Here is a 27,867-nt window from a genome sequence, read left to right as displayed (position 1 = left end):
TTAATTGGAGTTTTGAACATGTAGGAACTACCTCACCCATTGCAGGAGTGGAAGGAAAATCTACCATATTGATTTCAAATGTGTTAGCATTTGCCTCTCATTTGTGAGATAGTGATTTGTGCTGAATGCTAACCATCACAGTTCAAGAAAACAAGCTGCCCCTTTCCTGCGAGTGCAAGTCTTACAGAACAAGAGCAACACAAATTAAATCTCTGACAACAATTCCTGTGTGCAGACAGACTCATGGTGTGATTCTAGGCAGAAAACGATATTTGATTGGCAATTTCAAAGCACATTTACTACTGTGGTAGAGCAAGTGATAATTACTGTAACAGCCTGACACATTTTCCTCATAGTTTAGAGAGGCAGAAAAGAGCACTTGTTCTAACAGCAACTAGAGACCATGAGTATGTGGAACCTTGGTGAGTGATTAGACTAGAGCAAAGGAAATGAGCCTTGGTGACGTTGAATGTGTTAGCGTTACACACTGCTATCTGAAATACCAAACAGTGCTGCATAGTAAGCATGGGAGTGCAGGAGAAGCAGCTGGCTGTGTGCTAAGAGTGTGTTCCTGGAGACTGTGTATTGTCAGGTGCAAGAGAGATCTGCATGGACGCTTGCACAACTGCATGAAGACTGCAGAGATGTATGTAAGAGTACATGTGTGGTAAGGGTTAATTGGAGTTTTGAACATGTAGGAACTACCTCACCCATTGAAGGAGTGGAAGGAAAATCTTCCCTGTTGATTTCAAATGTGTTAGCATTTGCCTCTCATCTGTGAGATATTGATTTGTGCTGAATGCTAACCATCACAGTTCAAGAAAACAAACTGCCCCTTTCCTGCGAGTGCAAGTCTTACAGAACAAGAGCAACACAAATTAAATCTCTGACAACAATTCCTGTGTGCAGACAGACTCAAGGTGTGATTCTAGGCAGAAAACGATATTTGATTGGTAATTTCAAAGCACATTTACTACTGTGGTAGAGCAAGTGATAATTACTGTAACAGCCTGACACATTTTCCTTATAGTTTAGAGAGGCAGAAAAGAGCACATGTCCTAACAGCTACTAGAGACCATGAGTATGTGGAACCTTGGTGAGTGATTAGACTAGAGCAAAGGAAATGAGCCTTGGTGACGTTGAATGTGTTAGCGTTACACACTGCTATCTGAAATACCACACAGTGCTGCATAGTAAGCATGGGAGTGCAGGAGAAGCAGCTGGCTGTGTGCTAAGAGTGTGTTTCTGGAGACTGTGTATTGTCAGGTGCAAGAGAGATCTGCATGGACGCTTGCACAACTGCATGAAGACTGCAGAGATGTATGTGAGAGTACATGTGTCGTAAGGGTTAATTGGAGTTTTGAACATGTAGGAACTACCTCACCCATTGCAGGAGTGGAAGGAAAATCTACCATGTTGATTTCAAATGTGTTAGCATTTGCCTCTCATTTGTGAGATAGTGATTTGTGCTGAATGCTAACCATCACAGTTCAAGAAAACAAGCTGCCCCTTTCCTGCGAGTGCAAGTCTTACAGAACAAGAGCAACACAAATTAAATCTCTGACAACAATTGCTGTGTGCAGACAGACTCATGGTGTGATTCTAGGCAGAAAACGATATTTGATTGGCAATTTCAAAGCACATTTACTAATGTGGTAGAGCAAGTGATAATTACTGTAACAGCCTGACACATTTTCCTTATAGTTTAGAGAGGCAGAAAAGAGCACATGTCCTAACAGCTACTTGAGACCATGAGCATGTGGAACTCGGGTGAGTGATTAGACTAGAGCAAAGGAAATTAGCCTTGGTGACGTTGAATGTGTTAGCGATACACACTCCTATCTGAAATACCACACAGTGCTGAATAGTAAGCAGGGGAGTGCAGGAGAAGCAGCTGGCTGTGTGCGAAGAGTGTGTTTCTGGAGACTGTGTATTGTCAGGTGCAAGAGAGATCTGCATGGACGCTTGCACAACTGCATGAAGACTGCAGAGATGTATGTAAGAGTACATGTGTGGTAAGGGTTAATTGGTTTTTTGAACATGTAGGAACTACCTCACCCATTGCAGGAGTGGAAGGAAAATCTACCCTGTTGATTTCAAATGTGTTAGCATTTGCCTCTCATCTGTGAGATATTGATTTGTGCTGAATGCTAACCATCACAGTTCAAGAAAACAAGCTGCCCCTTTCCTGCGAGTGCAAGTCTTACAGAACAAGAGCAACACAAATTAAATCTCTGACAACAATTCCTGTGTGCAGACAGACTCATGGTGTGATTCTAGGCAGAAAACGATATTTGATTGGCAATTTCAAAGCACATTTACTACTGTGGTAGAGCAAGTGATAATTACTGTAACAGCCTTACACATTTTCCTTATAGTTTAGAGAGGCAGAAAAGAGCACATGTCCTAACAGCTACTAGAGACCATGAGTATGTGGAACCTTGGTGAGTGATTAGACTAGAGCAAAGGAAATGAGCCTTGGTGACGTTGAATGTGTTAGCGTTACACGCTGCTATCTGAAATACCACACAGTGCTGCATAGTAAGCATGGGAGTGCAGGAGAAGCAGCTGGCTGTGTGCTAAGAGTGTGTTTCTGGAGACTGTGTATTGTCAGGTGCAAGAGAGATCTGCATGGACGCTTGCACAACTGCATGAAGACTGCAGAGATGTATGTGAGAGTACATGTGTGGTAAGGGTTAATTGGAGTTTTGAACATGTAGGAACTACCTCACCCATTGCAGGAGTGGAAGCAAAATCTACCATGTTAATTTCAAATGTGTTAGCATTTGCCTCTCATTTGTGAGATAGTGATTTGTGCTGAATGCTAACCATCACAGTTCAAGAAAACAAGCTGCCCCTTTCCTGCGAGTGCAAGTCTTACAGAACAAGAGCAACACAAATTAAATCTCTGACAACAATTGCTGTGTGCAGACAGACTCATGGTGTGATTCTAGGCAGAAAACGATATTTGATTGGCAATTTCAAAGCACATTTACTAATGTGGTAGAGCAAGTGATAATTACTGTAACAGCCTGACACATTTTCCTTATAGTTTAGAGAGGCATAAAAGAGCACATGTCCTAACAGCTACTTGAGACCATGAGCATGTGGAACTCGGGTGAGTGATTAGACTAGAGCAAAGGAAATTAGCCTTGGTGACGTTGAATGTGTTAGCGATACACACTCCTATCTGAAATACCACATAGTGCTGAATAGTAAGCATGGGAGTGCAGGAGAAGCAGCTGGCTGTGTGCGAAGAGTGTGTTTCTGGAGACTGTGTATTGTCAGGTGCAAGAGAGATCTGCATGGACGCTTGCACAACTGCATGAAGACTGCAGAGATGTATGTAAGAGTACATGTGTGGTAAGGGTTAATTGGTTTTTTGAACATGTAGGAACTACCTCACCCATTGCAGGAGTGGAAGGAAAATCTACCCTGTTGATTTCAAATGTGTTAGCATTTGCCTCTCATCTGTGAGATATTGATTTGTGCTGAATGCTAACCATCACAGTTCAAGAAAACAAGCTGCCCCTTTCCTGCGAGTGCAAGTCTTACAGAACAAGAGCAACACAAATTAAATCTCTGACAACAATTCCTGTGTGCAGACAGACTCATGGTGTGATTCTAGGCAGAAAACGATATTTGATTGGCAATTTCAAAGCACATTTACTACTGTGGTAGAGCAAGTGATAATTACTGTAACAGCCTGACACATTTTCCTTATAGTTTAGAGAGGCAGAAAAGAGCACATGTCCTAACAGCTACTTTAGACCATGAGCATGTGGAACCTGGGTGAGTGATTAGACTAGAGCAAAGGAAATGAGCCTTGGTGACGTTGAATGTGTTAGCGTTACACACTGCTATCTGAAATACCACACAGTGCTGCATAGTAAGCATGGGAGTGCAGGAGAAGCAGCTGGCTGTGTGCTAAGAGTGTGTTTCTGGAGACTGTGTATTGTCAGGTGCAAGAGAGATCTGCATGGACGCTTGCACAACTGCATGAAGACTGCAGAGATGTATGTGAGAGTACATGTGTGGTAAGGGTTAATTGGAGTTTTGAACATGTAGGAACTACCTCACCCATTGCAGGAGTGGAAGGAAAATCTACCATGTTGATTTCAAATGTGTTAGCATTTGCCTCTCATTTGTGAGATAGTGATTTGTGCTGAATGCTAACCATCACAGTTCAGGAAAACAAGCTGCCCCTTTCCTGCGAGTGCAAGTCTTACAGAACAAGAGCAACACAAATTAAATCTATGACAACAATTCCTGTGTGCAGACAGACTCATGGTGTGATTCTAGGCAGAAAACGATATTTGATTGGCAATTTCAAAGCACATTTACTACTGTGGTAGAGCAAGTGATAATTACTGTAACACCCTGACACATTTTCCTTATAGTTTAGAGAGGCAGAAAAGAGCACATGTCCTAACAGCTACTAGAGACCATGAGTATGTGGAACCTTGGTGAGTGATTAGACTAGAGCAAAGGAAATGAACCTTGGTGACGTTGAATGTGTTAGCGTTACACACTGCTATCTGAAATACCACACAGTGCTGCATAGTAAGCATGGGAGTGCAGGAGAAGCAGCTGGCTGTGTGCTAAGAGTGTGTTTCTGGAGACTGTGTATTGTCAGGTGCAAGAGAGATCTGCATGGACGCTTGCACAACTGCATGAAGACTGCAGAGATGTATGGGAGAGTACATGTGTGGTAAGGGTTAATTGGAGTTTTGAACATGTAGGAACTACCTCACCCATTGCAGGAGTGGAAGGAAAATCTACCATATTGATTTCAAATGTGTTAGCATTTGCCTCTCATTTGTGAGATAGTGATTTGTGCTGAATGCTAACCATCACAGTTCAAGAAAACAAGCTGCCCCTTTCCTGCGAGTGCAAGTCTTACAGAACAAGAGCAACACAAATTAAATCTCTGACAACAATTCCTGTGTGCAGACAGACTCATGGTGTGATTCTAGGCAGAAAACGATATTTGATTGGCAATTTCAAAGCACATTTACTACTGTGGTAGAGCAAGTGATAATTACTGTAACAGCCTGACACATTTTCCTCATAGTTTAGAGAGGCAGAAAAGAGCACTTGTTCTAACAGCAACTAGAGACCATGAGTATGTGGAACCTTGGTGAGTGATTAGACTAGAGCAAAGGAAATGAGCCTTGGTGACGTTGAATGTGTTAGCGTTACACACTGCTATCTGAAATACCAAACAGTGCTGCATAGTAAGCATGGGAGTGCAGGAGAAGCAGCTGGCTGTGTGCTAAGAGTGTGTTTCTGGAGACTGTGTATTGTCAGGTGCAAGAGAGATCTGCATGGACGCTTGCACAACTGCATGAAGACTGCAGAGATGTATGTAAGAGTACATGTGTGGTAAGGGTTAATTGGAGTTTTGAACATGTAGGAACTACCTCACCCATTGAAGGAGTGGAAGGAAAATCTTCCCTGTTGATTTCAAATGTGTTAGCATTTGCCTCTCATCTGTGAGATATTGATTTGTGCTGAATGCTAACCATCACAGTTCAAGAAAACAAACTGCCCCTTTCCTGCGAGTGCAAGTCTTACAGAACAAGAGCAACACAAATTAAATCTCTGACAACAATTCCTGTGTGCAGACAGACTCAAGGTGTGATTCTAGGCAGAAAACGATATTTGATTGGTAATTTCAAAGCACATTTACTACTGTGGTAGAGCAAGTGATAATTACTGTAACAGCCTGACACATTTTCCTTATAGTTTAGAGAGGCAGAAAAGAGCACATGTCCTAACAGCTACTAGAGACCATGAGTATGTGGAACCTTGGTGAGTGATTAGACTAGAGCAAAGGAAATGAGCCTTGGTGACGTTGAATGTGTTAGCGTTACACACTGCTATCTGAAATACCACACAGTGCTGCATAGTAAGCATGGGAGTGCAGGAGAAGCAGCTGGCTGTGTGCTAAGAGTGTGTTTCTGGAGACTGTGTATTGTCAGGTGCAAGAGAGATCTGCATGGACGCTTGCACAACTGCATGAAGACTGCAGAGATGTATGTGAGAGTACATGTGTCGTAAGGGTTAATTGGAGTTTTGAACATGTAGGAACTACCTCACCCATTGCAGGAGTGGAAGGAAAATCTACCATGTTGATTTCAAATGTGTTAGCATTTGCCTCTCATTTGTGAGATAGTGATTTGTGCTGAATGCTAACCATCACAGTTCAAGAAAACAAGCTGCCCCTATCCTGCGAGTGCAAGTCTTACAGAACAAGAGCAACACAAATTAAATCTATGACAACAATTCCTAAGTGCAGACAGACTCATGGTGTGATTCTAGGCAGAAAACGATATTTGATTGGCAATTTCAAAGCACATTTACTACTGTGGTAGAGCAAGTGATAATTACTGTAACAGCCTGACACATTTTCCTTATAGTTTAGAGAGGCAGAAAAGAGCACATGTCCTAACAGCTACTAGAGACCATGAGTATGTGGAACCTTGGTGAGTGATTAGACTAGAGCAAAGGAAATGAGCCTTGGTGACGTTGAATATGTTAGCGTTACACACTGCTATCTGAAATACCACACAGTGCTGCATAGTAAGCATGGGAGTGCAGGAGAAGCAGCTGGCTGTGTGCTAAGAGTGTGTTTCTGGAGACTGTGTATTGTCAGGTGCAAGAGACATCTGCATGGACGCTTGCACAACTGCATGAAGACTGCAGAGATGTATGTGAGAGTACATGTGTGGTAAGGGTTAATTGGAGTTTTGAACATGTAGGAACTACCTCACCCATTGCAGGAGTGGAAGGAAAATCTACCATGTTGATTTCAAATGTGTTAGCATTTGCCTCTCATTTGTGAGATAGTGATTTGTGCTGAATGCTAACCATCACAGTTCAGGAAAACAAGCTGCCCCTTTCCTGCGAGTGCAAGTCTTACAGAACAAGAGCAACACAAATTAAATCTCTGACAACAATTCCTGTGTGCAGACAGACTCATGGTGTGATTCTAGGCAGAAAACGATATTTGATTGGCAATTTCAAAGCACATTTACTACTGTGGTAGAGCAAGTGATAATTACTGTAACAGCCTGACACATTTTCCTTATAGTTTAGAGAGGCAGAAAAGAGCACATGTCCTAACAGCAACTAGAGACCATGAGTATGTGGAACCTTGGTGAGTGATTAGACTAGAGCAAAGGAAATGAGCCTTGGTGACGTTGAATGTGTTAGCGTTACACACTGCTATCTGAAATACCAAACAGTGCTGCATAGTAAGCATGGGAGTGCAGGAGAAGCAGCTGGCTGTGTGCTAAGAGTGTGTTTCTGGAGACTGTGTATTGTCAGGTGCAAGAGAGATCTGCATGGACGCTTGCACAACTGCATGAAGACTGCAGAGATGTATGTAAGAGTACATGTGTGGTAAGGGTTAATTGGAGTTTTGAACATGTAGGAACTACCTCACCCATTGAAGGAGTGGAAGGAAAATCTTCCCTGTTGATTTCAAATGTGTTAGCATTTGCCTCTCATCTGTGAGATATTGATTTGTGCTGAATGCTAACCATCACAGTTCAAGAAAACAAACTGCCCCTTTCCTGCGAGTGCAAGTCTTACAGAACAAGAGCAACACAAATTAAATCTCTGACAACAATTCCTGTGTGCAGACAGACTCAAGGTGTGATTCTAGGCAGAAAACGATATTTGATTGGTAATTTCAAAGCACATTTACTACTGTGGTAGAGCAAGTGATAATTACTGTAACAGCCTGACACATTTTCCTTATAGTTTAGAGAGGCAGAAAAGAGCACATGTCCTAACAGCTACTAGAGACCATGAGTATGTGGAACCTTGGTGAGTGATTAGACTAGAGCAAAGGAAATGAGCCTTGGTGACGTTGAATGTGTTAGCGTTACACACTGCTATCTGAAATACCACACAGTGCTGCATAGTAAGCATGGGAGTGCAGGAGAAGCAGCTGGCTGTGTGCTAAGAGTGTGTTTCTGGAGACTGTGTATTGTCAGGTGCAAGAGAGATCTGCATGGACGCTTGCACAACTGCATGAAGACTGCAGAGATGTATGTGAGAGTACATGTGTCGTAAGGGTTAATTGGAGTTTTGAACATGTAGGAACTACCTCACCCATTGCAGGAGTGGAAGGAAAATCTACCATGTTGATTTCAAATGTGTTAGCATTTGCCTCTCATTTGTGAGATAGTGATTTGTGCTGAATGCTAACCATCACAGTTCAAGAAAACAAGCTGCCCCTATCCTGCGAGTGCAAGTCTTACAGAACAAGAGCAACACAAATTAAATCTATGACAACAATTCCTGTGTGCAGACAGACTCATGGTGTGATTCTAGGCAGAAAACGATATTTGATTGGCAATTTCAAAGCACATTTACTACTGTGGTAGAGCAAGTGATAATTACTGTAACAGCCTGACACATTTTCCTTATAGTTTAGAGAGGCAGAAAAGAGCACATGTCCTAACAGCTACTAGAGACCATGAGTATGTGGAACCTTGGTGAGTGATTAGACTAGAGCAAAGGAAATGAGCCTTGGTGACGTTGAATATGTTAGCGTTACACACTGCTATCTGAAATACCACACAGTGCTGCATAGTAAGCATGGGAGTGCAGGAGAAGCAGCTGGCTGTGTGCTAAGAGTGTGTTTCTGGAGACTGTGTATTGTCAGGTGCAAGAGAGATCTGCATGGACGCTTGCACAACTGCATGAAGACTGCAGAGATGTATGTGAGAGTACATGTGTGGTAAGGGTTAATTGGAGTTTTGAACATGTAGGAACTACCTCACCCATTGCAGGAGTGGAAGGAAAATCTACCATGTTGATTTCAAATGTGTTAGCATTTGCCTCTCATTTGTGAGATAGTGATTTGTGCTGAATGCTAACCATCAAAGTTCAAGACAACAAGCTGCCCCTTTCCTGCGAGTGCAAGTCTTACAGAACAAGAGAAACACAAATTAAATCTCTGACAACAATTCCTGTGTGCAAACAGACTCATGGTGTGATTCTAGGCAGAAAACAATATTTGATTGGCAATTTCAAAGCACATTTACTACTGTGGTAGAGCAAGTGATAATTACTGTAACAGCCTGACACATTTTCCTTATAGTTTAGAGTGGCAGAAAAGAGCACATGTCCTAACAGCAACTTGAGACCATGAGCATGTGGAACCTGGGTGAGTGATTAGACTAGAGCAAAGGAAATTAGCCTTGGTGACGTTAAATGTGTTAGCGATACACACTCCTATCTGAAATACCACACAGTGCTGAATAGTAAGCATGGGAGTGCAGGAGAAGCAGCTGGCTGTGTGCCAAGAGTGTGTTTCTGGAGACTGTGTATTGTCAGGTGCAAGAGAGATCTGCATGGACGCTTGCACAACTGCATGAAGACTGCAGAGATGTATGTAAGAGTACATGTGTGGTAAGGGTTAAGTGGTTTTTCGAACATGTAGGAACTACCTCACCCATTGCAGGAGTGGAAGGACAATCTACCCTGTTGATTTCAAATGTGTTAGCATTTGCCTCTCATCTGTGAGATATTGATTTGTGCTGAATGCTAAGCATCACAGTTCAAGAAAACAAGCTGCCCCTTTCCTGCGAGTGCAAGTCTTACAGAACAAGAGAAACACAAATTAAATCTCTGACAACAATTCCTGTGTGCAGACAGACTCATGGTGTGATTCTAGGCAGAAAACGATATTTGATTGGCAATTTCAAAGCACATTTACTACTGTGGTAGAGCAAGTGATAATTACTGTAACAGCCTGACACATTTTCCTTATAGTTTAGAGAGGCAGAAAAGAGCACATGTCCTAACAGCTACTTGAGACCATGAGCATGTGGAACCTGGGTGAGTGATTAGACTAGAGCAAAGGAAATGAGCCTTGGTGACGTTAAATGTGTTAGCGATACACACTCCTATCTGAAATACCACACAGTGCTGAATAGTAAGCATGGGAGTGCAGGAGAAGCAGCTGGCTGTGTGCTAAGAGTGTGTTTCTGGAGACTGTGTATTGTCAGGTGCAAGAGAGATCTGCATGGACGCTTGCACAACTGCATGAAGACTGCAGAGATGTATGTAAGAGTACATGTGTGGTAAGGGTTAATTGGAGTTTTGAACATGTAGGAACTACCTCACCCATTGCAGGAGTGGAAGGAAAATCTACCCTGTTGATTTCAAATGTGTTAGCATTTGCCTCTCATCTGTGAGATATTGATTTGTGCTGAATGCTAACCATCACAGTTCAAGAAAACAAGCTGCCCCTTTCCTGTGAGTGCAAGTCTTACAGAAAAAGAGCAACGCAAATTAAATCTCTGACAACAATTCCTGTGTGCAGACAGACTCATGGTGTGATTCTAGGCAGAAAACGATATTTGATTGGCAATTTCAAAGCACATTTACTACTGTGGTAGAGCAAGTGATAATTACTGTAACAGCCTGACACATTTTCCTTATAGTTTAGAGAGGCAGAAAAGAGCACATGTCCTAACAGCTACTAGAGACCATGAGTATGTGGAACCTTGGTGAGTGATTAGACTAGAGCAAAGGAAATGAGCCTTGGTGATGTTGAATGTGTTAGCGTTACACACTGCTATCTGAAATACCACACAGTGCTGCATAGTAAGCATGGGAGTGCAGGAGAAGCAGCTGGCTGTGTGCTAAGAGTGTGTTTCTGGAGACTGTGTATTGTCAGGTGCAAGAGAGATCTGCATGGACGCTTCCACAACTGCATGAAGACTGCAGAGATGTATGTGAGAGTACATGTGTGGTAAGGGTTAATTGGAGTTTTGAACATGTAGGAACTACCTCACCCATTGCAGGAGTGGAAGGAAAATCTACCATGTTGATTTCAAATGTGTTAGCATTTGCCTCTCATTTGTGAGATAGTGATTTGTGCTGAATGCTAACCATCACAGTTCAAGAAAACAAGCTGCCCCTTTCCTGCGAGTGCAAGTCTTACAGAACAAGAGCAACACAAATTAAATCTCTGACAACAATTCCTGTGTGCAGACAGACTCATGGTGTGATTCTAGGCAGAAAACGATATTTGATTGGCAATTTCAAAGCACATTTACTACTGTGGTAGAGCAAGTGATAATTACTGTAACAGCCTGACACATTTTCCTTATAGTTTAGAGAGGCAGAAAAGAGCACATGTCCTAACAGCTACTTGAGACCATGAGCATGTGGAACCTGGGTGAGTGATTAGACTAGAGCAAAGGAAATGAGCCTTGGTGACGTTGAATGTGTTAGCGATACACACTCCTATCTGAAATACCACACAGTGCTGAATAGTAAGCATGGGAGTGCAGGAGAAGCAGCTGGCTGTGTGCTAAGAGTGTGTTTCTGGAGACTGTGTATTGTCAGGTGCAAGAGAGATCTGCATGGACGCTTGCACAACTGCATGAAGACTGCAGAGATGTATGTAAGAGTACATGTGTGGTAAGGGTTAATTGGAGTTTTGAACATGTAGGAACTACCTCACCCATTGCAGGAGTGGAAGGAAAATCTACCCTGTTGATTTCATATGTGTTAGCATTTGCCTCTCATCTGTGAGATATTGATTTGTGCTGAATGCTAACCATCACAGTTCAAGAAAACAAGCTGCCCCTTTCCTGCGAGTGCAAGTCTTACAGAACAAGAGCAACGCAAATTAAATCTCTGACAACAATTCCTGTGTGCAGACAGACTCATGGTGTGATTCTAGGCAGAAAACGATATTTGATTGGCAATTTCAAAGCACATTTACTTCTGTGGTAGAGCAAGTGATAATTACTGTAACAGCCTGACACATTTTCCTTATAGTTTAGAGAGGCAGAAAAGAGCACATGTCCTAACAGCTACTAGAGACCATGAGTATGTGGAACCTTGGTGAGTGATTAGACTAGAGCAAAGAAAATGAGCCTTGGTGACGTTGAATGTGTTAGCGTTACACACTGCTATCTGAAATACCACACAGTGCTGCATAGTAAGCATGGGAGTGCAGGAGAAGCAGCTGGCTGTGTGCTAAGAGTGTGTTTCTGGAGACTGTGTATTGTCAGGTGCAAGAGAGATCTGCATGGACGCTTGCACAACTGCATGAAGACTGCAGAGATGTATGTGAGAGTACATGTGTGGTAAGGGTTAATTGGAGTTTTGAACATGTAGGAACTACCTCACCCATTGCAGGAGTGGAAGGAAAATCTACCATGTTGATTTCAAATGTGTTAGCATTTGCCTCTCATTTGTGAGATAGTGATTTGTGCTGAATGCTAACCATCACAGTTCAAGAAAACAAGCTGCCCCTTTCCTGCGAGTGCAAGTCTTACAGAACAAGAGCAACACAAATTAAATCTCTGACAACAATTCCTGTGTGCAGACAGACTCATGGTGTGATTCTAGGCAGAAAACGATATTTGATTGGCAATTTCAAAGCACATTTACTACTGTGGTAGAGCAAGTGATAATTACTGTAACAGCCTGACACATTTTCCTTATAGTTTAGAGAGGCAGAAAAGAGCACATGTCCTAACAGCTACTTGAGACCATGAGCAAGTGGAACCTGGGTGAGTGATTAGACTAGAGCAAAGGAAATGAGCCTTGGTGACGTTGAATGTGTTAGCGATACACACTCCTATCTGAAATACCACACAGTGCTGAATAGTAAGCATGGGAGTGCAGGAGAAGCAGCTGGCTGTGTGCTAAGAGTGTGTTTCTGGAGACTGTGTATTGTCAGGTGCAAGAGAGATCTGCATGGACGCTTGCACAACTGCATGAAGACTGCAGAGATGTATGTAAGAGTACATGTGTGGTAAGGGTTAATTGGAGTTTTGAACATGTAGGAACTACCTCACCCATTGCAGGAGTGGAAGGAAAATCTACCCTGTTGATTTCAAATGTGTTAGCATTTGCCTCTCATCTGTGAGATATTGATTTGTGCTGAATGCTAACCATCACAGTTCAAGAAAACAAGCTGCCCCTTTCCTGCGAGTGCAAGTCTTACAGAACAAGAGCAACGCAAATTAAATCTCTGACAACAATTCCTGTGTGCAGACAGACTCATGGTGTGATTCTAGGCAGAAAACGATATTTGATTGGCAATTTCAAAGCACATTTACTACTGTGGTAGAGCAAGTGATAATTACTGTAACAGCCTGACACATTTTCCTTATAGTTTAGAGAGGCAGAAAAGAGCACATGTCCTAACAGCTACTAGAGACCATGAGTATGTGGAACCTTGGTGAGTGATTAGACTAGAGCAAAGGAAATGAGCCTTGGTGACGTTGAATGTGTTAGCGTTACACACTGCTATCTGAAATACCACACAGTGCTGCATAGTAAGCATGGGAGTGCAGGAGAAGCAGCTGGCTGTGTGCTAAGAGTGTGTTTCTGGAGACTGTGTATTGTCAGGTGCAAGAGAGATCTGCATGGACGCTTGCACAACTGCATGAAGACTGCAGAGATGTATGTGAGAGTACATGTGTGGTAAGGGTTAATTGGAGTTTTGAACATGTAGGAACTACCTCACCCATTGCAGGAGTGGAAGGAAAATCTACCATGTTGATTTCAAATGTGTTGGCATTTGCCTGTCATTTGTGAGATAGTGATTTGTGCTGAATGCTAACCATCACAGTTCAAGAAAACAAGCTGCCCCTTTCCTGCGAGTGCAAGTCTTACAGAACAAGAGCAACACAAATTAAATCTCTGACAACAATTCCTGTGTGCAGACAGACTCATGGTGTGATTCTAGGCAGAAAACGATATTTGATTGGCAATTTCAAAGCACATTTACTACTGTGGTAGAGCAAGTGATAATTACTGTAACAGCCTGACACATTTTCCTTATAGTTTAGAGAGGCAGAAAAGAGCACATGTCCTAACAGCTACTTGAGACCATGAGCATGTGGAACCTGGGTGAGTGATTAGACTAGAGCAAAGGAAATGAGCCTTGGTGACGTTGAATGTGTTAGCGATACACACTCCTATCTGAAATACCACACAGTGCTGAATAGTAAGCATGGGAGTGCAGGAGAAGCAGCTGGCTGTGTGCTAAGAGTGTGTTTCTGGAGACTGTGTATTGTCAGGTGCAAGAGAGATCTGCATGGACGCTTGCACAACTGCATGAAGACTGCAGAGATGTATGTAAGAGTACATGTGTGGTAAGGGTTAATTGGAGTTTTGAACATGTAGGAACTACCTCACCCATTGCAGGAATGGAAGGAAAATCTACCCTGTTGATTTCAAATGTGTTAGCATTTGCCTCTCATCTGTGAGATATTGATTTGTGCTGAATGCTAACCATCACAGTTCAAGAAAACAAGCTGCCCCTTTCCTGCGAGTGCAAGTCTTACAGAACAAGAGCAACGCAAATTAAATCTCTGACAACAATTCCTGTGTGCAGACAGACTCATGGTGTGATTCTAGGCAGAAAACGATATTTGATTGGCAATTTCAAAGCACATTTACTACTGTGGTAGAGCAAGTGATAATTACTGTAACAGCCTGACACATTTTCCTTATAGATTAGAGAGGCAGAAAAGAGCACATGTCCTAACAGCTACTAGAGACCATGAGTATGTGGAACCCTGGTGAGTGATTAGACTAGAGCAAAGGAAATGAGCCTTGGTGACGTTGAATGTGTTAGCGTTACACACTGCTATCTGAAATACCACACAGTGCTGCATAGTAAGCATGGGAGTGCAGGAGAAGCAGCTGGCTGTGTGCTAAGAGTGTGTTTCTGGAGACTGTGTATTGTCAGGTGCAAGAGAGATCTGCATGGACGCTTGCACAACTGCATGAAGACTGCAGAGATGTATGTGAGAGTACATGTGTGGTAAGGGTTAATTGGAGTTTTGAACATGTAGGAACTACCTCACCCATTGCAGGAGTGGAAGGAAAATCTACCATGTTGATTTCAAATGTGTTAGCATTTGCCTCTCATTTGTGAGATAGTGATTTGTGCTGAATGCTAACCATCACAGTTCAAGAAAACAAGCTGCCCCTTTCCTGCGAGTGCAAGTCTTACAGAACAAGAGCAACACAAATTAAATCTATGACAACAATTCCTGTGTGCAGACAGACTCATGGTGTGATTCTAGGCAGAAAACGATATTTGATTGGCAATTTCAAAGCACATTTACTACTGTGGTAGAGCAAGTGATAATTACTGTAACAGCCTGACCCATTTTCCTTATAGTTTAGAGAGGCAGAAAGAAGCACATGTCCTAACAGCTACTAGAGACCATGAGTATGTGGAACCTTGGTGAGTGATTAGACTAGAGCAAAGGAAATGAGCCTTGGTGACGTTGAATGTGTTAGCGTTACACACTGCTATCTGAAATACCACACAGTGCTGCATAGTAAGCATGGGAGTGCAGGAGAAGCAGCTGGCTGTGTGCTAAGAGTGTGTTTCTGGAGACTGTGTATTGTCAGGTGCAAGAGAGATCTGCATGGACGCTTGCACAACTGCATGAAGACTGCAGAGATGTATGTGAGAGTACATGTGTGGTAAGGGTTAATTGGAGTTTTGAACATGTAGGAACTACCTCACCCATTGCAGGAGTGGAAGGAAAATCTACCATGTTGATTTCAAATGTGTTAGCATTTGCCTCTCATTTGTGAGATAGTGATTTGTGCTGAATGCTAACCATCACAGTTCAAGAAAACAAGCTGCCCCTTTCCTGCGAGTGCAAGTCTTACAGAACAAGAGAAACACAAATTAAATCTCTGACAACAATTCCTGTGTGCAGACAGACTCATGGTGTGATTCTAGGCAGAAAACGATATTTGATTGGCAATTTCAAAGCACATTTACTACTGTGGTAGAGCAAGTGATAATTACTGTAACAGCCTGACACATTTTCCTTATAGTTTAGAGAGGCAGAAAAGAGCACATGTCCTAACAGCAACTTGAGACCATGAGCATGTGGAACCTGGGTGAGTGATTAGACTAGAGCAAAGGAAATGAGCCTTGGTGACGTTGAATGTGTTAGCGATACACACTCCTATCTGAAATACCACACAGTGCTGAATAGTAAGCATGGGAGTGCAGGAGAAGCAGATGGCTGTGTGCCAAGAGTGTGTTTCTGGAGACTGTGTATTGTCAGGTGCAAGAGAGATCTGCATGGACGCTTGCACAACTGCATGAAGACTGCAGAGATGTATGTAAGAGTACATGTGTGGTAAGGGTTAATTGGTTTTTTGAACATGTAGGAACTACCTCACCCATTGCAGGAGTGGAAGGAAAATCTACCCTGTTGATTTCAAATGTGTTAGCATTTGCCTCTCATCTGTGAGATATTAATTTGTGCTGAATGCTAACCATCACAGTTCAAGAAAACAAGCTGCCCCTTTCCTGCGAGTGCAAGTCTTACAGAACAAGAGCAACACAAATTAAATCTATGACAACAATTCCTGTGTGCAGACAGACTCATGGTGTGATTCTAGGCAGAAAAAGATATTTGATTGGCAATTTCAAAGCAGATTTACTACTGTGGTAGAGCAAGTGATAATTACTGTAACAGCCTGACACATTTTCCTTATAGTTTAGAGAGGCAGAAAAGAGCACATGTCCTAACAGCTACTAGAGACCATGAGTATGTGGAACCTTGGTGAGTGATTAGACTAGAGCAAAGGAAATGAGCCTTGGTGACGTTAAATGTGTTAGCGTTACACACTGCTATCTGAAATACCACACAGTGCTGCATAGTAAGCATGGGAGTGTAGGAGAAGCAGCTGGCTGTGTGCTAAGAGTGTGTTTCTGGAGACTGTGTATTGTCAGGTGCAAGAGAGATCTGCATGGACGCTTGCACAACTGCATGAAGACTGCAGAGATGTATGTGAGAGTACATGTGTGGTAAGGGTTAATTGGAGTTTTGAACATGTAGGAACTACCTCACCCATTGCAGGAGTGGAAGGAAAATCTACCATGTTGATTTCAAATGTGTTAGCATTTGCCTGTCATTTGTGAGATAGTGATTTGTGCTGAATGCTAACCATCACAGTTCAAGAAAACAAGCTGCCCCTTTCCTGCGAGTGCAAGTCTTACAGAACAAGAGCAACACAAATTAAATCTCTGACAACAATTCCTGTGTGCAGACAGACTCATGGTGTGATTCTAGGCAGAAAACGATATTTGATTGGCAATTTCAAAGCACATTTACTACTGTGGTAGAGCAAGTGATAATTACTGTAACAGCCTGACACATTTTCCTTATAATTTAGAGAGGCAGAAAAGAGCACATGTCCTAACAGCTACTTGAGACCATGAGCATGTGGAACCTGGGTGAGTGATTAGACTAGAGCAAAGGAAATGAGCCTTGGTGACGTTGAATGTGTTAGCGATACACACTCCTATCTGAAATACCACACAGTGCTGAATAGTAAGCATGGGAGTGCAGGAGAAGCAGCTGGCTGTGTGCTAAGAGTGTGTTTCTGGAGACTGTGTATTGTCAGGTGCAAGAGAGATCTGCATGGACGCTTGCACAACTGCATGAAGACTGCAGAGATGTATGTAAGAGTACATGTGTGGTAAGGGTTAATTGGAGTTTTGAACATGTAGGAACTACCTCACCCATTGCAGGAATGGAAGGAAAATCTACCCTGTTGATTTCAAATGTGTTAGCATTTGCCTCTCATCTGTGAGATATTGATTTGTGCTGAATGCTAACCATCACAGTTCAAGAAAACAAGCTGCCCCTTTCCTGCGAGTGCAAGTCTTACAGAACAAGAGCAACGCAAATTAAATCTCTGACAACAATTCCTGTGTGCAGACAGACTCATGGTGTGATTCTAGGCAGAAAACGATATTTGATTGGCAATTTCAAAGCACATTTACTACTGTGGTAGAGCAAGTGATAATTACTGTAACAGCCTGACCCATTTTCCTTATAGTTTAGAGAGGCAGAAAAGAGCACATGTCCTAACAGCTACTAGAGACCATGAGTATGTGGAACCTTGGTGAGTGATTATACTAGAGCAAAGGAAATGAGCCTTGGTGACGTTGAATGTGTTAGCGTTACACACTGCTATCTGAAATACCACACAGTGCTGCATAGTAAGCATGGGAGTGCAGGAGAAGCAGCTGGCTGTGTGCTAAGAGTGTGTTTCTGGAGACTGTGTATTGTCAGGTGCAAGAGAGATCTGCATGGACGCTTGCACAACTGCATGAAGACTGCAGAAATGTATGTGAGAGTACATGTGTGGTAAGGGTTAATTGGAGTTTTGAACATGTAGGAACTACCTCACCCATTGCAGGAGTGGAAGGAAAATCTACCATGTTGATTTCAAATGTGTTAGCATTTGCCTCTCATTTGTGAGATAGTGATTTGTGCTGAATGCTAACCATCACAGTTCAAGAAAACAAGCTGCCCCTTTCCTGCGAGTGCAAGTCTTACAGAACAAGAGAAACACAAATTAAATCTCTGACAACAATTCCTGTGTGCAGACAGACTCATGGTGTGATTCTAGGCAGAAAACGATATTTGATTGGCAATTTCAAAGCACATTTACTACTGTGGTAGAGCAAGTGATAATTACTGTAACAGCCTGACACATTTTCCTTATAGTTTAGAGAGGCAGAAAAGAGCACATGTCCTAACAGCTACTAGAGACCATGAGTATGTGGAACCTTGGTGAGTGATTAGACTAGAGCAAAGGAAATGAGCCTTGGTGACGTTGAATGTGTTAGCGTTACACACTGCTATCTGAAATACCACACAGTGCTGCATAGTAAGCATGGGAGTGCAGGAGAAGCAGCTGGCTGTGTGCTAAGAGTGTGTTTCTGGAGACTGTATTGTCAGGTGCAAGAGAGATCTGCATGGATGCTTGCACAACTGCATAAAGACTGCAGAGATGTATGTAAGAGTACATGTGTGGTAAGGGTTAATTGGAGTTTTGAACATGTAGGAACTACCTCACCCATTGCAGGAGTGGAAGGAAAATCTACCCTGTTGATTTCAAATGTGTTAGCATTTGCCTCTCATCTGTGAGATATTGATTTGTGCTGAATGCTAACCATCACAGTTCAAGAAAACAAACTGCCCCTTTCCTGCGAGTGCAAGTCTTACAGAACAAGAGCAACACAAATTAAATCTCTGACAACAATTCCTGTGTGCAGACAGACTCAAGGTGTGATTCTAGGCAGAAAACGATATTTGATTAGCAATTTCAAAGCACATTTACTACTGTGGTAGAGCAAGTGATAATTACTGTAACAGCCTGACACATTTTCCTTATAGTTTAGAGAGGCAGAAAAGAGCACATGTCCTAACAGCTACTAGAGACCATGAGTATGTGGAACCTTGGTGAGTGATTAGACTAGAGCAAAGGAAATGAGCCTTGGTGACGTTGAATGTGTTAGCGTTACACACTGCTATCTGAAATACCACACAGTGCTGCATAGTAAGCATGGGAGTGCAGGAGAAGCAGCTGGCTGTGTGCTAAGAGTGTGTTTCTGGAGACTGTGTATTGTCAGGTGCAAGAGAGATCTGCATGGACGCTTGCACAACTGCATGAAGACTGCAGAGATGTATGTGAGACTAAATGTGTGGTGAGGGTTAATTGGAGTTTTGAACATGTAGGAACTACCTCACCCATTGCAGGAGTTGAAGGAAAATCTACCCTGTTGATTTCAAATGTGTTAGCATTTGCCTCTCATCTGTGAGATATTGATTTGTGCTGAATGCTAACCATCACAGTTTAAGAAAACAAGCTGCCCCTTTCCTGCGAGTACAAGTCTTACAGAACAAGAGCAAGACAAATTAAATCTCTGACAACAATTCCTGTGTGCAGACAGACTCAAGGTGTGATTCTAGGCAGAAAACGATATTTGATTGGCAATTTCAAAGCACATTTACTACTAGGGTAGAGCAAGTGATAATTACTGTAACAGCCTGACACATTTTCCTTATAGTTTAGAGAGGCAGAAAAGAGCACATGTCCTAACAGCTACTAGAGACCATGAGTATGTGGAACCTTGGTGAGTGATTAGACTAGAGCAAAGGAAATGAGCCTTGGTGACGTTGAATGTGTTAGCGTTACACACTGCTATCTGAAATACCACACAGTGCTGCATAGTAAGCATGGGAGTGCAGGAGAAGCAGCTGGCTGTGTGCTAAGAGTGTGTTTCTGGAGACTGTGTATTGTCAGGTGCAAGAGAGATCTGCATGGACGCTTGCACAACTGCATGAAGACTGCAGAGATGTATGTGAGAGTACATGTGTGGTAAGGGTTAATTGGAGTTTTGAACATGTAGGAACTACCTCACCCATTGCAGGAGTGGAAGGAAAATCTACCATGTTGATTTCAAATGTGTTAGCATTTGCCTCTCATTTGTGAGATAGTGATTTGTGCTGAATGCTAACCATCACAGTTCAAGAAAACAAGCTGCCCCTTTTCTGCGAGTGCAAGTCTTACAGAACAAGATCAACACAAATTAAATCTATGACAACAATTCCTGTGTGCAGACAGACTCATGGTGTGATTCTAGGCAGAAAACGATATTTGATTGGCAATTTCAAAGCACATTTACTACTGTGGTAGAGCAAGTGATAATTACTGTAACAGCCTGACACATTTTCCTTATAGTTTAGAGAGGCAGAAAAGAGCACATGTCCTGACAGCTACTAGAGACCATGAGTATGTGGAACCTTGGTGAGTGATTAGACTAGAGCAAAGGAAATGAGCCTTGGTGACGTTGAATGTGTAAGCGTTACACACTGCTATCTGAAATACCACACAGTGCTGCATAGTAAGCATGGGAGTGCAGGAGAAGCAGCTGGCTGTGTGCTAAGAGTGTGTTTCTGGAGACTGTGTATTGTCAGGTGCAAGAGAGATCGGCATGGACGCTTGCACAACTGCATGAAGACTGCAGAGATGTATGTGAGAGTACATGTGTGGTAAGGGTTAATTGGAGTTTTGAACATGTAGGAACTACCTCACCCATTGCAGGAGTGGAAGGAAAATCTACCATGTTGATTTCAAATGTGTTAGCATTTGCCTCTCATTTGTGAGATAGTGATTTGTGCTGAATGCTAACCATCACAGTTCAAGAAAACAAGCTGCCCTTTTCCTGCGAGTGCAAGTCTTACAGAACAAGATCAACACAAATTAAATCTATGACAACAATTCCTGTGTGCAGACAGACTCATGGTGTGATTCTAGGCAGAAAACGATATTTGATTGGCAATTTCAAAGCACATTTACTACTGTGGTAGAGCAAGTGATAATTACTGTAACAGCCTGACACATTTTCCTTATAGTTTAGAGAGGCAGAAAAGAGCACATGTCCTAACAGCTACTAGAGACCATGAGTATGTGGAACCTTGGTGAGTGATTAGACTAGAGCAAAGGAAATGAGCCTTGGTGACGTTGAATGTGTTAGCGTTACACACTGCTATCTGAAATACCACACAGTGCTGCATAGTAAGCATGGGAGTGCAGGAGAAGCAGCTGGCTGTGTGCTAAGAGTGTGTTTCTGGAGACTGTGTATTGTCAGGTGCAAGAGAGATCTGCATGGACGCTTGCACAACTGCATGAAGACTGCAGCGATGTATGTGAGAGTACATGTGTGGTGAGGGTTAATTGGAGTTTTGAACATGTAGGAACTACCTCACCCATTGCAGGAGTGGAAGGAAAATCTACCCTGTTGATTTCAAATGTGTTAGCATTTGCCTCTCATCTGTGAGATATTGATTTGTGCTGAATGCTAACCATCACAGTTCAAGAAAACAAGCTGCCCCTTTCCTGCGAGTACAAGTCTTACAGAACAAGAGCAACACAAATTAAATCTCTGACAACAATTCCTGTGTGCAGACAGACTCAAGGTGTGATTCTAGGCAGAAAACGATATTTGATTGGCAATTTCAAAGCACATTTACTACTGTGGTAGAGCAAGTGATAATTACTGTAACAGCCTGACACATTTTCCTTATAGTTGAGAGAGGCAGAAAAGAGCACATGTCCTAACAGCTACTAGAGACCATGAGTATGTGGAACCTTGGTGAGTGATTAGACTAGAGCAAAGGAAATGAGCCTTGGTGACGTTGAATGTGTTAGCGTTACACACTGCTATCTGAAATACCACACAGTGCTGCATAGTAAGCATGGGAGTGCAGGAGAAGCAGCTGGCTGTGTGCTAAGAGTGTGTTTCTGGAGACTGTGTATTGTCAGGTGCAAGAGAGATCTGCATGGACGCTTGCACAACTGCATGAAGACTGCAGAGATGTATGTGAGAGTACATGTGTGGTAAGGGTTAATTGGAGTTTTGAACATGTAGGAACTACCTCACACATTGCAGGAGTGGAAGGAAAATCTACCATGTTGATTTCAAATGTGTTAGCATTTGCCTCTCATTTGTGAGATAGTGATTTGTGCTGAATGCTAACCATCACAGTTCAAGAAAACAAGCTGCCCCTTTTCTGCGAGTGCAAGTCTTACAGAACAAGATCAACACAAATTAAATCTATGACAACAATTCCTGTGTGCAGACAGACTCATGGTGTGATTCTAGGCAGAAAACGATATTTGATTGGCAATTTCAAAGCACATTTACTACTGTGGTAGAGCAAGTGATAATTACTGTAACAGCCTGACACATTTTCCTTATAGTTTAGAGAGGCAGAAAAGAGCACATGTCCTGACAGCTACTAGAGACCATGAGTATGTGGAACCTTGGTGAGTGTTTAGACTAGAGCAAAGGAAATGAGCCTTGGTGACGTTGAATGTGTTAGCGTTACACACTGCTATCTGAAATACCACACAGTGCTGCATAGTAAGCATGGGAGTGCAGGAGAAGCAGCTGGCTGTGTGCTAAGAGTGTGTTTCTGGAGACTGTGTATTGTCAGGTGCAAGAGAGATCTGCATGGACGCTTGCACAACTGCATGAAGACTGCAGAGATGTATGTAAGAGTACATGTGTGGTAAGGGTTAATTGGAGTTTTGAACATGTAGGAACTACCTCACCCATTGCAGGAGTGGAAGGAAAATCTACCCTGTTGATTTCAAATGTGTTAGCATTTGCCTCTCATCTGTGAGATATTGATTTGTGCTGAATGCTAACCATCACAGTTCAAGAAAACAAGCTGCCCCTTTCCTGCGAGTGCAAGTCTTACAGAACAAGAGCAACACAAATTAAATCTCTGACAACAATTCCTGTGTGCAGACAGACTCAAGGTGTGATTCTAGGCAGAAAACGATATTTGATTGGCAATTTCAAAGCACATTTACTACTGTGGTAGAGCAAGTGATAATTACTGTAACAGCCTGACACATTTTCCTTATAGTTTAGAGAGGCAGAAAAGAGCACATGTCCTAACAGCTACTAGAGACCATGAGTATGTGGAACCTTGGTGAGTGATTAGACTAGAGCAAAGGAAATGAGCCTTGGTGACGTTGAATGTGTTAGCGTTACACACTGCTATCTGAAATACCACACAATGCTGCATAGTAAGCATGGGAGTGCAGGAGAAGCAGCTGGCTGTGTGCTAAGAGTGTGTTTCTGGAGACTGTGTATTGTCAGGTGCAAGAGAGATCTGCATGGACATTGCACAACTGCATGAAGACTGCAGAGATGTATGTGAGAGTACATGTGTGGTAAGGGTTAATTGGAGTTTTGAACATGTAGGAACTACCTCACCCATTGCAGGAGTGGAAGGAAAATCTACCATGTTAATTTCAAATGTGTTAGCATTTGCCTCTCATTTGTGAGATAGTGATTTGTGCTGAATGCTAACCATCACAGTTCAAGAAAACAAGCTGCCCCTTTCCTGCGAGTGCAAGTCTTACAGAACAAGAGCAACGCAAATTAAATCTATGACAACAATTCCTGTGTGCAGACAGACGCATGGTGTGATTCTAGGCAGAAAACTATATTTGATTGGCAATTTCAAAGCACATTTACTACTGTGGTAGAGCAAGTGATAATTACTGTAACAGCCTGACACATTTTCCTTATAGTTTAGAGAGGCAGAAAAGAGCACATGTCCTAACAGCTACTAGAGACCATGAGTATGTGGAACCTTGGTGAGTGATTAGACTAGAGCAAAGGAAATGAGCCTTGGTGACGTTGAATGTGTTAGCGTTACACACTGCTATCTGAAATACCACACAGTGCTGCATAGTAAGCATGGGAGTGCAGGAGAAGCAGCTGGCTGTGTGCTAAGAGTGTGTTTCTGGAGACTGTGTATTGTCAGGTGCAAGAGAGATCTGCATGGACGCTCGCACAACTGCATGAAGACTGCAGAGATGTATGTAAGAGTACATGTGTGGTAAGGGTTAATTGGAGTTTTGAACATTTAGGAACTACCTCACCCATTGCAGGAGTGGAAGGAAAATCTACCCTGTTGATATCAAATGTGTTAGCATTTGCCTCTCATCTGTGAGATATTGATTTGTGCTGAATGCTAACCATCACAGTTCAAGAAAACAAGCTGCCCCTTTCCTGCGAGTGCAAGTCTTACAGAACAAGAGCAACACAAATTAAATCTCTGACAACAATTCCTTTGTGCAGACAGACTCAAGGTGTGATTCTAGGCAGAAAACGATATTTGATTGGCAATTTCAAAGCACATTTACTACTGTGGTAGAGCAAGTGATAATTACTGTAACAGCCTGACACATTTCCTTATAGTTTAGAGAGGCAGAAAAGAGCACATGTCCTAACAGCTACTAGAGACCATGAGTATGTGGAACCTTGGTGAGTGATTAGAGTAGAGCAAAGGAAATGAGCCTTGGTGACGTTGAATGTGTTAGCGTTACACACTGCTATCTGAAATACCACACAGTGCTGCATAGTAAGCATGGGAGTGCAGGAGAAGCAGCTGGCTGTGTGCTAAGAGTGTGTTTCTGGAGACTGTGTATTGTCAGGTGCAAGAGAGATCTGCATGGACGCTTGCACAACTGCATGAAGACTGCAGAGATGCATGTGAGAGTACATGTGTGGTAAGGGTTAATTGGAGTTTTGAACATGTAGGAACTACCTCACCCATTGCAGGAGTGGAAGGAAAATCTACCATGTTGATTTCAAATGTGTTAGCATTTGCCTCTCATTTTTGAGATAGTGATTTGTGCTGAATGCTAACCATCACAGTTCAAGAAAACAAGCTGCCCCTTTCCTGCGAGTGCAAGTCTTACTGAACAAGAGCAACACAAATTAAATCTATGACAACCATTCCTGTGTGCAGACACACTCATGGTGTGATTCTAGGCAGAAAACGATATTTGATTGGCAATTTCAAAGCACATTTACTACTGTGGTAGAGCAAGTGATAATTACTGTAACAGCCTGACACATTTTCCTTATAGTTTAGAGAGGCAGAAAAGAGCACATGTCCTAACAGCTACTAGAGACCATGAGTATGTGGAACCTTGGTGAGTGATTAGACTAGAGCAAAGGAAATGAGCCTTGGTGACGTTGAATGTGTTAGCGTTACACACTGTTATCTGAAATACCACACAGTGCTGCATAGTAAGCATGGGAGTGCAGGAGAAGCAGCTGGCTGTGTGCTAAGAGTGTGTTTCTGGAGACTGTGTATTGTCAGGTGCAAGAGAGATCTGCATGGACGCTTGCACAACTGCATGAAGACTGCAGAGATGTATGTGAGAGTACATGTGTCGTAAGGGTTAATTGGAGTTTTGAACATGTAGGAACTACCTCACCCATTGCAGGAGTGGAAGGAAAATCTACCATGTTGATTTCAAATGTGTTAGCATTTGCCTCTCATTTGTGAGATAGTGATTTGTGCTGAATGCTAACCATCACAGTTCAAGAAAACAAGCTGCCCCTTTCCTGCGAGTGCAAGTCTTACAGAACAAGAGCAACACAAATTAAATCTCTGACAACAATTCCTGTGTGCAGACAGACTCAAGGTGTGATTCTAGGCAGAAAACGATATTTGATTGGCAATTTCAAAGCACATTTACTACTGTGGTAGAGCAAGTGATAATTACTGTAACAGCCTGACACATTTTCCTTATAGTTTAGAGAGGCAGAAAAGAGCACATGTCCTAACAGCTACTAGAGACCATGAGTATGTGGAACCTTGGTGAGTGATTAGAGTAGAGCAAAGGAAATGAGCCTTGGTGACGTTGAATGTGTTAGCGTTACACACTGCTATCTGAAATACCACACAGTGCTGCATAGTAAGCATGGGAGTGCAGGAGAAGCAGCTGGCTGTGTGCTAAGAGTGTGTTTCTGGAGACTGTGTATTGTCAGGTGCAAGAGAGATCTGCATGGACGCTTGCACAACTGCATGAAGACTGCAGAGATGTATGTGAGAGTACATGTGTGGTAAGGGTTAATTGGAGTTTTGAACATGTAGGAACTACCTCACCCATTGCAGGAGTGGAAGGAAAATCTACCATGTTGATTTCAAATGTGTTAGCATTTGCCTCTCATTTGTGAGATAGTGATTTGTGCTGAATGCTAACCATCACAGTTCAAGAAAACAAGCTGCCCCTTTCCTGCGAGTGCAAGTCTTACAGAACAAGAGCAACACAAATTAAATCTATGACAACCATTCCTGTGTGCAGACACACTCATGGTGTGATTCTAGGCAGAAAACGATATTTGATTGGCAATTTCAAAGCACATTTACTACTGTGGTAGAGCAAGTGATAATTACTGTAACAGCCTGACACATTTTCCTTATAGTTTAGAGAGGCAGAAAAGAGCACATGTCCTAACAGCTACTAGAGACCATGAGTATGTGGAACCTTGGTGAGTGATTAGACTAGAGCAAAGGAAATGAGCCTTGGTGACGTTGAATGTGTTAGCGTTACACACTGCTATCTGAAATACCACACAGTGCTGCATAGTAAGCATGGGAGTGCAGGAGAAGCAGCTGGCTGTGTGCTAAGAGTGTGTTTCTGGAGACTGTGTATTGTCAGGTGCAAGAGAGATCTGCATGGACGCTTGCACAACTGCATGAAGACTGCAGAGATGTATGTGAGAGTACATGTGTGGTAAGGGTTAATTGGAGTTTTGAACATGTAGGAACTACCTCACCCATTGCAGGAGTGGAAGGAAAATCTACCATGTTGATTTCAAATGTGTTAGCATTTGCCTCTCATTTGTGAGATAGTGATTTGTGCTGAATGCTAACCATCACAGTTCAAGAAAACAAGCTGCCCCTTTCCTGCGAGTGCAAGTCTTACAGAACAAGAGCAACACAAATTAAATCTATGACAACCATTCCTGTGTGCAGACACACTCATGGTGTGATTCTAGGCAGAAAACGATATTTGATTGGCAATTTCAAAGCACATTTACTACTGTGGTAGAGCAAGTGATAATTACTGTAACAGCCTGACACATTTTCCTTATAGTTTAGAGAGGCAGAAAAGAGCACATGTCCTAACAGCTACTAGAGACCATGAGTATGTGGAACCTTGGTGAGTGATTAGACTAGAGCAAAGGAAATGAGCCTTGGTGACGTTGAATGTGTTAGCGTTACACACTGCTATCTGAAATACCACACAGTGCTGCATAGTAAGCATGGGAGTGCAGGAGAAGCAGCTGGCTGTGTGCTAAGAGTGTGTTTCTGGAGACTGTGTATTGTCAGGTGCAAGAGAGATCTGCATGGACGCTTGCACAACTGCATGAAGACTGCAGAGATGTATGTGAGAGTACATGTGTGGTAAGGGTTAATTGGAGTTTTGAACATGTAGGAACTACCTCACCCATTGCAGGAGTGGAAGGAAAATCTACCATGTTGATTTCAAATGTGTTAGCATTTGCCTCTCATTTGTGAGATAGTGATTTGTGCTGAATGCTAACCATCACAGTTCAAGAATACAAGCTGCCCTTTTCCTGCGAGTGCAAGTCTTACAGAACAAGATCAACACAAATTAAATCTATGACAACAATTCCTGTGTGCAGAC

Source organism: Triturus cristatus, chromosome 1_1, assembly GCF_964204655.1.
Source record: "Triturus cristatus chromosome 1_1, aTriCri1.1, whole genome shotgun sequence".
NCBI classification, from domain to species: domain Eukaryota; kingdom Metazoa; phylum Chordata; class Amphibia; order Caudata; family Salamandridae; genus Triturus; species Triturus cristatus.
This window is presented reverse-complemented; position numbering follows the sequence as displayed.